At 37.6% G+C, this 13866-nt stretch overlaps 1 long non-coding RNA gene across 5 annotated transcripts in view; it reads right to left on the reverse strand.

Moving 5' to 3' along the window:
• The window catches only part of LOC144615952 (uncharacterized), a 547072-nt gene that overhangs the window by 517929 nt on the left and 15277 nt on the right, over window positions 1-13866 (reverse strand). For all 5 annotated transcript variants that reach the window (XR_013554718.2, XR_013554719.2, XR_013554720.2 and 2 more), the window contains exon 2: window positions 3769-3882. This is a non-coding gene — a long non-coding RNA (uncharacterized LOC144615952). The remainder of the gene's footprint in view (window positions 1-3768; window positions 3883-13866) is intronic.

Consider the following 13866-nt stretch of genomic DNA (forward strand, 5'->3'; position numbering starts at 1 on the left):
CCCCCACCCACTTCTCAGCAACTCAGTTTATTCTCTGTATTCAAGAGTCTCTTATGGTTTGCCTCTCTCTCTCTTTTTATCTTATTTTTCCTTCCCTTCCCCTATGTTCATCAGTTGTGTTTCTTAAATTCCACGTATGAGTGAAGTCATATATTTGTCTTTCCCTGACTTATTTCACTTCACATAATACACTCAAGTTCCATCCACTTTTTTTGCAAATGGCAAGATTTCATTCTTTTTGATCACTGAGTAATATTCCATTATATGGATATACCACATCTTCTTTATCCATTCATCAGCCAATGGACATTTGGGCTCTTTCCATAATTTGGCTATTGTTGATAGCACTGCTAAACATCAGGGTGCACGTGCCCTGTCGAATGAGCATTTTTGTATCCTTTGGGTAAATAGCTAGTAGTGCAATTGCTGGGTCATAGGGTAGTTCTATTTTTAATTTTTTAAGGAAGCTCTATACTGATTTCCAGAGTAGCTACACCAGTTTGTATTCCCACAAATGGTGCTTTTGTTATTGGCCAGGAACTGTAAAGACTACTGAGCACTTTCTCTGTACAGATTGTCCATATTTCCTGAATCCAAACTTCCTGGCTTATCCTGCCCCCCCCCAAAAAAAACTCCCACTAGTGGGAAACAATATCCCCTCCTCTGAACTAGATCTTTATTTGCATCTGTCTTATAAACTTTTTGTTTTTTATATTATAGATATATAGAGATATGTCTTACCTGTCCTGATTGACCATACACTAGCTAGAGAAAAGATTCCTCATTCTTCCATCTTTATCTACCATAGAAGACCTTGTACATGTGGTCACTTTATACATAATTGGTTGAATGGATCAATCAGTCTGGGAACTAGCATCTTCGAAATGTTTGCACCTTCAATTGGCAAATAATGCAACCTACATAAATTCTCAAATAGTTTAAAAAAAATGCTACACCCAAAGATAAAGTTGGAAGGATGAAAATATGAACATTTGAGGTGTAGCACCAAATCTCTTTCTGTCTTCACTAATTCAGTTACAGAAAAACTGGATATCATTACTCTTTGACCTTCAGATCTTGCAATGTGCTTCGTAGTCATGCAGTTTAGGTGCCATAAACTGACTCCAGGGAGAAATGTTGATTTCAGTCAGTTCACTATAAAAAGAAGATATTATTTGTGAATAGCATTATGTAGGCTCAATATTTGGAGAATTATTGTGTTAAAGGTTTGATGCCACATCTTATTTGTTAGAATGGTGATTGTTCTAGTTAATTTTATACTTTAATAATTTAAAAATTACCAAATGAGAGGTCCACATAAGTGGTCAACTTTGAAACAATTGTAGTTTCACAAATGTACCCAATATTAAAATGAGACTGACAGAATTAGGTAAGTCTTGGGAGGGATGTGAGTGTTGATCTCTAGGGAACAAATATGCAAATATGAATAAGATATAATCTCTGTCCCTAATAGGTATGCCATATAGCAGAGTTTCTCAACCTTGGCACTAATGACATATGGGACCAAAGAATTCTTTGTTGTAAGAGGCTGTCCTGTACATTGTAGAATGTGTGTTGGCATCTCTTGCCTCTTCCCACTAAATGCCAGCAGCCCTTCTTCAACTTTGAGAATAAAAAATATCTAGTCATTGCTATGTATCTCTAGAGAGACAAAGCTGCCCCAGCGGATAACTTTTGCCATGCAGGAAGACATACTTAAAATTGTATAGGGTTTCAGAGTCATCTTCTGACCACCAATTCTCATTTTACAATCCTATCGGATACAGGAAATAAAGAAAACCTTGGGACTAATTGTAGACCACATCCAAAACACAACAATAAATGTTTGATATTAGTTCCCCTATTTATATAAGAATAGAATAAAAATTAAAATAGTTGCACTTTCCGGGGGTTTGAATCTACTACTTATAATTCATTTACTGAGTTCACCTTTGCATACAGTAGCCAGCTAAGCATATTAAAGATAGAAGGGTCTGACATGGTTCTATGTGCAATGAAAATCTATTTGAACAACAGAAGTAATAGAATTGAACTAAAGGCATCTTAGAGATGATCTACCTACCCCTCTGGTTTTTTTAATGAGAAAACTAAGATCCAGAAAAGTCAGAAAGGTGATATGACTTAAGGACATCTACCTAGTAAATGAATTTGGGCTAAAGCATAAATGTCTTGACTCCAAGTCAATAACTTGGACCAATACCAAATATTAGCTAACTGATAAATAGTGTAAGACATTGCAAAATCTGGAGGTGATCAGAGTGAAGGAAGCTGGAATAGTCAGAGTAGGCAACTAAGAAAAGGAACTCAAGGCAGACCTTAAAGATCACAGGTGGCTTCAAGAAAGAGATTGAAAGGGCTGTGGTAACTTTCCCATGGCCTTGGTGCCAAGTCAGGAATGACATGAGAGGAGACAGGCAGGAAAGCATCTGATATGAGCCAGGAACTGAGTTCATGTAGGGAAAGAATAAAAATAAGACTTGGGATAGTTTTCAAAATCACTCTGAGGAGTCCCAGATTACCTTCTTTTCTGGATATTGTCCCTACTTTTGTTCTTCAATCTGCAACTGCAAAATACCCTCCTGGCTCAGGGCCTTTCAGAGCAGCTTTGCTAGAGGTGAAAGGTATCCCCAAGCTCTCAGGCACCCTTGGAGCTGCCAGTCCCAAAAGCCATAATCTTTATGATTCAATTTATGAATTCAAAAAATCCCCACACACAAAAGTGTTAGGAATAAAAACAATCATTGTGTTTCTAAAACTGAAAATTTCATCACTTCTTTCCCTTTAGTATTTGATCTTGAATATTAAAATGGACTTGATTCCTTGTCTTGCACAAGCTGCATTTTCCCTGCATATCAAGAGATGAGTCTAGCATCAGTGAATGAATTAATGGATCATAAGAAAAATGAATCTGATTATATAATTCAAAAAATTGAATTAAATAAATAAACTCAATATATGAAAATTTCATCAAAACCTAAAAAAGATCCATTGACAAGACATTTTCAGGAAAGAGCTGAGGGAAGTCAGCTCACTAATATTGTGAGCTTCTTAGAATGATTGCCTGGAAAAAAGAGAAAGAGAGAAGCCACATCTTATCCTATCAGTCTATTAAGAATGGAGGTGATCCTTCCAATGTATGTATGTACATGCATATGTGTAGAGAGAGAATGAAATGATCTATTTGAGGTTAAAAAAATGCAGAGAGGCAAGTACAAATCTAATACATTACTTAGTACCACTATCACAGACTGATAGTCAAGGTGGAAATTAAGATAGTATTGTCCTCTCCCACTTCCTCAGGCATTTCTCAGGCAAAACACATCCCTAAGGCATTGAGGTGATTTGCCAACTGTTCAAGCCTTCTAAACAGATTTGCTGAGTACCAACTGTGTAATTTATTTTCTCTCTTATAACCGAATTTCTCTGGAATCAAAATGTTGGGAGAGAAGAGAAGTAGGACACCAAACTGGATGAGACATGATGGCATCTGTTTCAGATATCAACCCCAACCCTATTTCTGAGTCCAGTGAAGAGGGGACAGCAGGTAGAACTCAAAGGAAATGTTTTCAAAGGGACTCCATGAGACGTGGGGACCTGCTCAGTGAGGCATTGATGTTTTAGGTGACAAAGTGCAGTGGAGAGCTAGGAAGCAGAGCCTTCTCCACACCTCTGTGTAAAGCATCCCTTCAGTACAGTGAAAAAATTAGGAAGAGCATAAGAAGACAACACTTAACAGACAGCACTTACTCAGGGAGTACCAGCAGTCAGGACACTGTTGGAGCATATCCTTCAAGGAGTCCTTTCATGTATTGAACACCTCAGTAAAAGTTTATTGAATAGATCTCTGTGTCAGCCATTCTTCTAGATTTTGAGGATTCCACAGTGAGCAGGAAGCAAGGGCAGAAGACAATGAGAGAAATAAAACAGCACATGAGAAACTATTGATGAGTTCATATGGGACACCCCCAGAAACTCCCAAAAGTAATTGGCGTAAAGTGGAGCTAGAAGGCTATAGTTGGAGGCTGGAACTATGCAGATGAGGACATAATCCAGTTAAATTTCCGTTAATATTCTTACTGCACCCCACTGATATATGCATACTGGTGTACATGTGCATGTATAAGGACTGGAAGAAAATACACCAAAAGTGGTAACAGTGGTTATTATGGGAAATAGGATTATGAATATTTTTATATAATTTCATATGATATTATCTATTTCCAAATGTTATAGGGTGAATATATATTATTATTATAAACAGAAAAAATATTTTTATTAGGGAGGAAGTGGTATTAATCTTAATGCATCTTTCACTTGTTTCAGCAAAATAAGTTTTACCAGAAATGAAAAAAAAAGTGTGTAATTATCCCTCTCTATGAATAATAATAAAAATCAGCCCTATAACTTCCTAGAAGATCAATTCTACATCAATACGTAGATAATTAATTGAACAGTCCAGACAATTTAAGAATTCAAATATTACATCTTTGTCCTGGTATCTCTATAAAGAGATGAAGTGGTTTACATGTGTTCTATATCCTGTTATTATTAATATGTACTTTCTACTTCATTTGTAAGAAGTTCTCCTTGAAACATTAGTCTTCAAAAGTTTAATGTTATCTCTAATGAAACAATGCACCTTAACGTTATACACACTAATTGCTTCTCCTAGAGAACCATAATTCAACCTAGTATCTGATTCAGTTGGTATTCCTTTGTTGGACAAAAAAAGCAATGAGAAATTTTATCTAGTTTTTCCCCCTTCAGATCTAATTACAATTAAAAAAATGGAAGATTAATTTTTCTAAAAACAATGCACTTTATGCCAACACAAGCAACAAGAAATGAGTAAGATACAGAGATATGTAGCAAGCCTGGAAAAGCCAGGCTTCAGTGAGACATAAAAATGAGGGTTCATCATCAGGACCTCAAAATGTGGAAATTCCTGGCAGTGAGAGACTCTGGAAAGAGAGGTGATGGCACTGCTATACAGTGTTGTCCCGAAATGGGTCCCTAATTAGTGCCTGATGATGATGTGAGTGGCAACTATGCACCTTGCATCTCTACTCCCAGAAAATAAACTATAAATACTGGTTTGGTTGAATCAGACCTTCAACAGAATTCATCAAGAAGACCCTCAAAGAATTTCCAAAGAGGCTTACTGTCCACAAAACATTCATAATTCTAACCAATCCAAACACCAGGGCAAGCTCATGAGGCTTCGGCAGCCAGAATGGCTCCATCATAAAGGATGCCCCAGGCATCCCAGCAAGGACACATACATGCATGGGTATGTATGTGTACTTTGTCTTAGAAGTCCAGACCTTAGGGTCTGTTTGTGCCCTTCCAGCCCTGATTGGTTAAGAGGTAACCTTTGAAAAGAAGTTCATCCTGCTTAGGTCAGGTTCATTGGGAATCTTTGATACATTACAGACCTTTCTTTAAGCCTATGTTCCCTTTCAGAGGCCCTCTGATAAGATCTCCTGGGAAATCTAAAAGGAGAGTTGTGAAGGGCATCACAGATCACAGCCAATCTATAGAAACATTTGACAGCTGATTCCTTCTATCACACTGAAAATGTGGGAACTCTCCAGTCAATACTCTACTGTTTTCTTATTCACTCCCCGCCTGCCCTGGGAGCCAGGCAGAGCCAGTTGGAAAACATGAGATGTTGGGGGAGCTCTCCCCTGCCTGATGGAGATAAACCAAGTTGGATTCTCAGTATACCTCTAAGCCTTGCCAAATGAGCTGTTCTGCCTGAGTAACAATCCAACAACCTTATTGTAAAAATGCATATACTCTTCCACATTACAAATGCCATACAGTTAAAAATGCAAGTCTTTCGTTGTGAAATCACAGAAGAGGATGGGAATGACATTCATGTTGAGTTACAATTCATCTCTATGGTACTTGCCAAGGCTTTCTCATTGTTTCCATTTTTTTTTCTCTTACTGGATAAAAGAAAATATGCTTTGAGTTTTTCCCACTTAAAAAGAGAAATGCAGAACTAAGTAGATAGTACATCTTAGTAGTTCTCTTGCTTTCAAGGGAGAAAAACAAGTGGAAAAATTATTAAATACATGCATAGAGAAGGAGAATCCTTCCCCTTGAAGCTAAAATGTGAGTGAAACAAGAATAGTTGCATATCAGAAAAAAAATTATTTTGACCCACATTACTGAGCAAAATTCCAAGAATCATCTGGAAAATATGTTCTGAGGCAAATTAATCTGATGCTATTTTGCGGCACTCATCAGTTGGAGTTATTAAGATTTGGATCATATTCCCTAGTCTACACTGCCGGGGCTCAGCAGTTCCCTTGTGGAAGATCTCTCAGGTAAGAAGGCAAGTCTCTCTAAAGAAAAGAGTGAGGAAGAGGCACGTGGACTTGATGCCAAAATTTAGCTCTGCTATTTACTAGCACTGTGTCCTTGGGGAAGTGAATTAACCTCTCTGAGCTTTGGCTTCTTCATCCAAAAACTGATGACAATAATAGTATCTACCTCATTAGGTGTACTACTATAAGTAAAGTAGTTAATACCTTCCTGGCACAGAAGTATACAAGCATGCATTAAACCAGGAGTCAGCAAACTATGGCCTGCAGGCCACCAATTTTTGTAAATAAAGTTGGATCAGAGCACAGCTATACCTATTCATTTACATAGTGCCAATGGCTGCTTTTGAGACAGAGACCATGTGGTTTGTAAAGCTTATAATAGTTGCTATCAGGCCCTTTCCAGAAAAAAAAAATCAATCCCTGCAAAACTATAAAAAACAACTATTATTATGATAGCTTGCTTTTTTTTATGTAGAAAGAAACTGACTTTCAGAGAAGTGTAGCAACTTAGTGAAACTCACCCAGCAAGGTGGTGATAGCTTCTCATCCCCTTTCCCATCCCATATTCCTTACCCTGCTTGTAGAATATTGAATGAAGTCATTTTTTCAGGAAGCATATTTAGTGTGGGGTCACATAATACATCTGCTATTTTATCAACAGATTGGCTTTCAATTTAAATTTAACTTACTGAAACCAACTATTATTATTCACAGCTTTGAAGGTGATTAAAAGTCATACATAGCCTAGTTCATCCCAAGAACCCTGGGCACGATATTCTGGACACAAATTTGGCTCAGATGTCTCCACTATGCTTATTATCTCTCTCTGTGCTCAGTCTGCTTTGAAGTCAGTAAGAGCAGAAAATATACCCAGCAGGAGAGTGTGCCCAACTAGAGCCCTAATCTCTGAAAGTAAGTTCAACAAAAGCCTCAGGGTCACCCAAGTTATCATTGAGCCAGTGGATTAAAAACTGAGAAGTACAGACAAATTGGCAGCTAAAAATTAAAGTTTTCCAGAAAGACAGTTCAACTGAAAAAGCATTTTACTTCCACAACATCCTGGCTCACTTACTGATAAGCTATAATGAGACGTTTTTATAAAGTGAATTTGATGTGCATCTCTGTTCTGTTCACTTCTACCCCCAGAAGTCCCTTGCTATTAAAGTAAAAAGTAGAATTTGAATTAAAACTTTAAAAAGGGAAAAATCCACAAGTAACTTGAAAGAAAAGGCAACTGAAACAGGATTTCTGTGGGTTCATCTCAAAGGTTGAAGAAAGCATGAGAACACACACAAATGGTTCCTCTCGGGCCCTAATGTTGTCTGCCCTTCCACTGTGTAAACTTTACAAAACTTTGTTAAAAACAAGGATTTTTAAAAAAATTTTTTTCAATGTTTATTTATTTTTGAGAGAGAGACAGAGTGTGAGTGGGGGAGGAACAGAGAGAGAGGGAGATACAGAATCCAAAGCAGGCTCCAGGCTCCGAGCCATCAGCACAGAGCCTGATGCGGGGCTCGAACTCACGAACCACAAGATAATGAACTGAGCCGAAGTCGGAGGCCTACCGTCTGAGCCACCCAGGCGCCCCCCAAAAAACAAGGATGTTTTTAAAAATAGAATTATTTTCTCACTCAGATGTTGACTTGGTTTATTTGTAGAGATAAAATGTCCTTCTCTGATCTAAAAATGAACTTCTAAAGTATACTCAAAGTCATACAGAAGGAGAGATGTACTGAATTCAAAAATTGTGCCTGGGGTGCCTGGGTGGCTCAGTCGGTTAAGCGTCCTACTTCGGCTCAGGTCATGATCTCACAGTCCGTGAGTTTGAGCCCCGCGTCGGGCTCTGTGCTGACAGCTCAGAGACTGTTTCAGATTCTGTGTCTCCCTCTCTCTCTGACCCTCCCCCGTTCAAGCTCTGTCTCTCTCTGTCTCAAAAATAAATAAACGTTAAAAAAAATGTTTAAAAAATTGTGCTTTATGGTTTGGAGTTGATGAAAAATAGCATCTAGATTTGAACAATTGGAGGGTTTTGGTGTTATTTACATTCTTTAACTTTTTACTCAATTTAAGATAACTTATTTTCTTCTTTCCTAAATGGTTCTGGGATTGAGAGCAATTGTCAGACTTCAGGCAGAATTTTACAGCCAAGGGACAAAAGCCTGACAAAGTTTATTATTGGAATGCTGATACCACCTTAACACAATAATATGACTGGCAGCACTATAATGTAATCAAAATATGCAAGAAATGCATTTTTTTCCAGTATTAGACAAGAGAATATGAAATTGCCACATTGAAATAGAGCACATTTTCTGGTTATTTATTGGATTCTGACATCATAACACCTTTGCACAATACAGGGTGACTTGAGGAAATATAAAAACTCAAATAGCACATGCATGAGAGATCTGGACATAAGTGATGGCCAACTTGTCTTGCTTCCTCATTGAAACTAGCTGGAATCTTCCTACAACAAGCAACTTTCATTTTTTAAGTATAAGTTCATCAAGAGGATTAAAAAGAGGAAGGAAAATATTGAAGCCTGACCACATAAAGTAGGGAAAACAGCAGAACACCCCACTTGTCCAACCTAAGGCAGATACAAAATAAAACAAAATGGCCTAAATGCAGGTCCTGATGTGGTGTTCCTTCATGATGGAATTGAACAGGAAAAAAATGAGGATGCAAGAGCGTGTCACCATTCTCCTATCCCAGGATAGGATAGAATGGTGATAGGAGAGTGTCACCATTCTCCTATCCCAGGCAGAATCTCTATGATCGCTTTCTATCTTTTGGAAAGTAGATCGGTCCTGCTGCTTCACCACTGACAGAGAAGTTAACCCATGGCCTTCTTTTCTGTTTCTTCTGTCTTTTAAATTAAGTGCTCCTCAATTTTCTTAGCTTTTCTTGGGAGCGTATATGCATTCACTTCTCCTTATTGTCATCATCTTGATAGCTTACAATTACATAGCATTTTCCACTTTCTACACTCTTTCAAACATCCCACAGCCCCCTATGCAGTAGTATTATTCCCAGTTTACTCAGGAAATGAAGCCAGTATTAACAGACTCACTATTTATATGCATGATCCATTTCCACCCCCATCCTGAGAAAAGGATTTATTGTGATTTCACATTTATAAGCATTACATAAATGACTTTCCCATGTAAGTAAAACTTCTCCCTTTGGACACCAAACACAAAAATCATTCAAAATGGATTAGAAACCTAAATGTGAAACCTGAAACCACAAAACTCCTAGAAGAAAACGTAGGCCATAACTTTGGCATTGGCCATAGCATCGCTTTTCTAGATATGTTTCCTCAGGCAAGACAAACAAAAGCAAAAATAAACTATTGGAACTACATCAAAATAAAAGGCTTTTGCACAGCAAAGGAAACAGTCAACAAGAGGAAAAGATAACCTATTGAAATGGAGAAGATATTTGCAAATGATACATCTAATAAGAGGTTAATATCCAAAGCATATAAAGAACTTATACAACTCAACACACACACACACACACACAAAAAAACCAAATAACACAATTAAAAATGGGCAGAGGATTGGGGCGCCTGGGTGGCGCAGTCGGTTAAGCGTCCGACTTCAGCCAGGTCACAATCTCGCGGTCCGTGAGTTCGAGCCCCGCGTCAGGCTCTGGGCTGATGGCTCGGAGCCTGGAGCCTGTTTCCGATTCTGTGTCTCCCTCTCTCTCTGCCCCTCCCCCGTTCATGCTCTGTCTCTCTCTCTGTCCCAAAAATAAATTAAAAAAAGTTGAAAAAAAAAATTAAAAAAAAAAAATGGGCAGAGGACTTAAATAGACATTTTTCCAAAGAAGACATTTAGATGGTCAACAGACACATGAAAAGACACTCAACATCACTCATCATCAGGGAAATACAAATCAAAATCACAATGAGATATCACCTTAAACTGTCAGAATGGCTAGTAATCAAAAAAAAAAAAAAAAAAAAAAACCAAGACATAACAATGTTGGCATGGGTGTAGAGAAAAGAGAACCCTCATGTACTGTTGGTGGGAATGTAAACTGGTGCAGCCACTGTGGAAAACACTATGGACATTCTTCAAAAAATTAAAAATAGAAATATCATAAGATCTACTAATTTCACTACTAGGTATTACCACCCCCACAAAAAAAAAACTAAAACACTAATTTGAAAAAATATATACACCCTATGTTCATTGCAACATTATTTACAACAGCTAAGATATGGAAGCAACATAAGTGTCCATTGTTGAATAGACAAAGAAGATGTGATACACACACACACACACACACACACACACACACACACTGGAATATTACTCAGCCATAAAAAATAAGATCTTGTCATTTATAACAACATGGATGAACCCAGAGGGTGTTATGCTAAGTGAAATAAGTCTGGAGAGAAAGACAAACCTATATGGTTTCACTTATATGTAGAATTTAAAAGACAAAACAAAGTAGAAACAGACCCATAATACAGAGAACAAACTGATAGTTGCCAGAGGGGAGGAGGATGGGGGAATGGGCAAAATGAGTGAAGGAGAGTGGGAGACACAGGTTTCCAGTTACGGAATGAATAAGTCATGGAAATAAAAGGCACAGCATGGGGAATACAGTCAGTGGTATTGTAATAGTATTGTATGGTGACAGATGGCAGCTTCACTTATGGTGAGCATAGCATAACCTATAGAGTCTTCCAATCACTGTTTGTATACCTGAAACTAATATAACAGGTGTCAACTATACTTCAACTTAAAAAAAAAAAAGCTTATATGTCACAAAGGATAGCAATGTAATTTAACCTTTTCTTTTTTATTTTTTTAACTTTTTAAAAAATGTTTAATGTTTTTATTTTTACATATATATATTTGAGGCACAGAGAGAGAGAGAGAGAACACAAGCAGGGGAGGGGCAGAGAGAGGGAGACAGAATCTGAAGCAGGCTCCAGGCTTTGAGCTGTCAGCACAGAGCCCGATGTGGGGCTCAAACTCATGAGCAGTGAGATCATGACCTGAGCCTGTCAGACACTTAACCAACTGAGCCACCCAGTTGCCCCTAATTTAACCTTTTCTTGAAGCCACAAGGTTGTCATCATAAAGATCTTGTCATTTTACAAAGATGTATAACATAGTTTTGATTTTTTTTTTTTGAGTCTAGCATTTTTTTCCCCTTATTATAATCAGGCTATCTGCTATGGCTTCTTATTTTAAATTTTTTTTTTTTCAACGTTTTTTATTTATTTTTGGGACAGAGAGAGACAGAGCATGAACGGGGGAGGGGCAGAGAGAGAGGGAGACACAGAATCGGAAACAGGCTCCAGGCTCCGAGCCATCAGCCCAGAGCCTGACGCGGGGCTCGAACTCACAGACTGCGAGATCGTGACCTGGCTGAAGTCGGACGCTTAACCGACTGCGCCACCCAGGCGCCCCATGGCTTCTTATTTTAATAGGCCTGCCTCTTATAGTTCCGTTTCTGTTTCAAATCCTGCAGACTCATCTAAACCAAGAATTAGATTATGGTTCATTATGAATCATGTTCATTAAGAATTGCATGTTAGATAAGGTTCAAAGGATGATATAGAAATTAATGTTAATGGGTTTGATGCAGAGACCTTAAAGCGATTTCACTTTTCAAAGAAAGCCCTTTTCAACTTAACTTTCTATTCAGGGCCATGTTAAGAAAGGAAAACCTCAGGTTGCTAAAGTCTAAACTTCAGATAAGCCAGGTGGTTGTGAATTTTGATTTCCATTTTCATTCACAGCTACCCAATTTCTTACATTCTCCTGTGAATTATTTTCAAACAAGACAAAGTAGTAATCTGAGTAATGTTACTTTTTTGTTCCAGTGTTATTGGTATAATTTTAAGTCATAGAAATTTGTATAATCTAGCCCCCAAATTGCTCTTATTAATAGTTCAGGAAGAAAAAGAAACAAAAACCATTATCAAAGTTGATAATTGATGTAAAACATCATTTCCAAGCATTGTTCAGTTTAAAGACAGGAAAGTCCCCTGGACTAGAAGTCAAGAAATTGACTAAGTCATTTTATCTATCTAGTCCAAATAGTCTGTTTTTGTTTTTAATTAACTGACATGATTGAACAAAAATGATTTTTAAGGTCCCACTCAGCTCTCAGATATCCTGGCATTTAAAATAAGATCTGAATAGCACAAAATCGATGAGAGAGCGACATCTAGTGGCTTCTTAGTTTATACACATCCCGACTAACAATTCCAATGAATTACTGATTACTACAGTAATCACTGATTACTACAATCTCATACATTAAAATATTTAGAATTTTACAACATAGATGAATCTAGACAGTCATCTAGTTCAAACCTCTCACTTTACACTCATGACAACTGAGAACCAAAGTGGCCATATCCTTGCTTAAAGACACACAGCTAAAGGTTACCCAAAGTCTACTGACTCTAAATCTGGTGTGCTTGTGTTTTACAATTTGATGTTCCCCACAAAAGCCAACAAAGGCAAGAAACAATACCATAAAATACCAAGGAGATTTTATTCCTTTGTGCAAGATCATTATCTGTTGATGGTTATCATACTGTTTTGTAATGTTTGTTTACATGTTTAACTGACCCCATTCATTAGTCATGAGTTTCATGAGGCTAGGGACCCCAGTTCTCACTCATTTTTGCAGCCCCAGCACCTAGAGTTATACTGAACCTATCATTCAGGCTCAAATCTATTATCTTTCATCTATCTACCTAACTATCACTCAAGGTTTAATAACATACCATCAATACATTATTTTTAAATTCATTGAGGAGTGTGTAATTTTATAAAATAAGAATGTAAGTGTATTTTACGTGTGGCCAAAAACAAGACAAATTTAATGAACTATTTTTTCCCAACTCTCTTTTGGAAAACTACCTGTCTCTATTCCACATCACTCAGATGGGGCTGACCGAGTCTTTCTCAGCCCCAGAAGTTCATGATCTAGGGCTGGCCAGTATCACTTTGTCTTCTCCCTAGCCAAAGTGACTGGTTTGGGGACTTTTCTGCTGAAGCCACTGGGAAAGATGCCTCCTCTTTGTCTGGAATCTTGAGCTATACATGTTTAAAGATGACACAGACTTGGAATAGTCAGTGGCCATTCTTCCTGCCACATGGAAAAAGCTCCCCTAAAAAGAGAGAGCAGATGAAGGAAAACAGAGATAGAGACAGTGGCCTGGCATTTTCAAATACCCTGAATCTGGCCATGCATTTTCTTTTTGCTTAAACTATCTTAAATGGGCTTCTGTCCCTTGAAAATAAGTGCTGATAACACTAAAATATGTGGCTTAAAAAGCAATTGAGGACAAGTCTTTAAAATTTAGTTCCCAACTGTTTCCATGTAAAACAAGGCAACAGTATCACTTGATGTGAATAGAAAGCCATATCCTAGATATGAAATATGAATTATCTCTTCCTCTTTCTCCAAATGCCTGTAGAATGCATTACCTGATTCCATAATTGAATATTTATTGATAGCCTCT

The sequence above is a fragment of the Panthera onca genome, chromosome A1 (assembly GCF_046562875.1).
Source record: "Panthera onca isolate mPanOnc1 chromosome A1, mPanOnc1 haplotype 2, whole genome shotgun sequence".
Lineage (NCBI taxonomy): Eukaryota > Metazoa > Chordata > Mammalia > Carnivora > Felidae > Panthera > Panthera onca.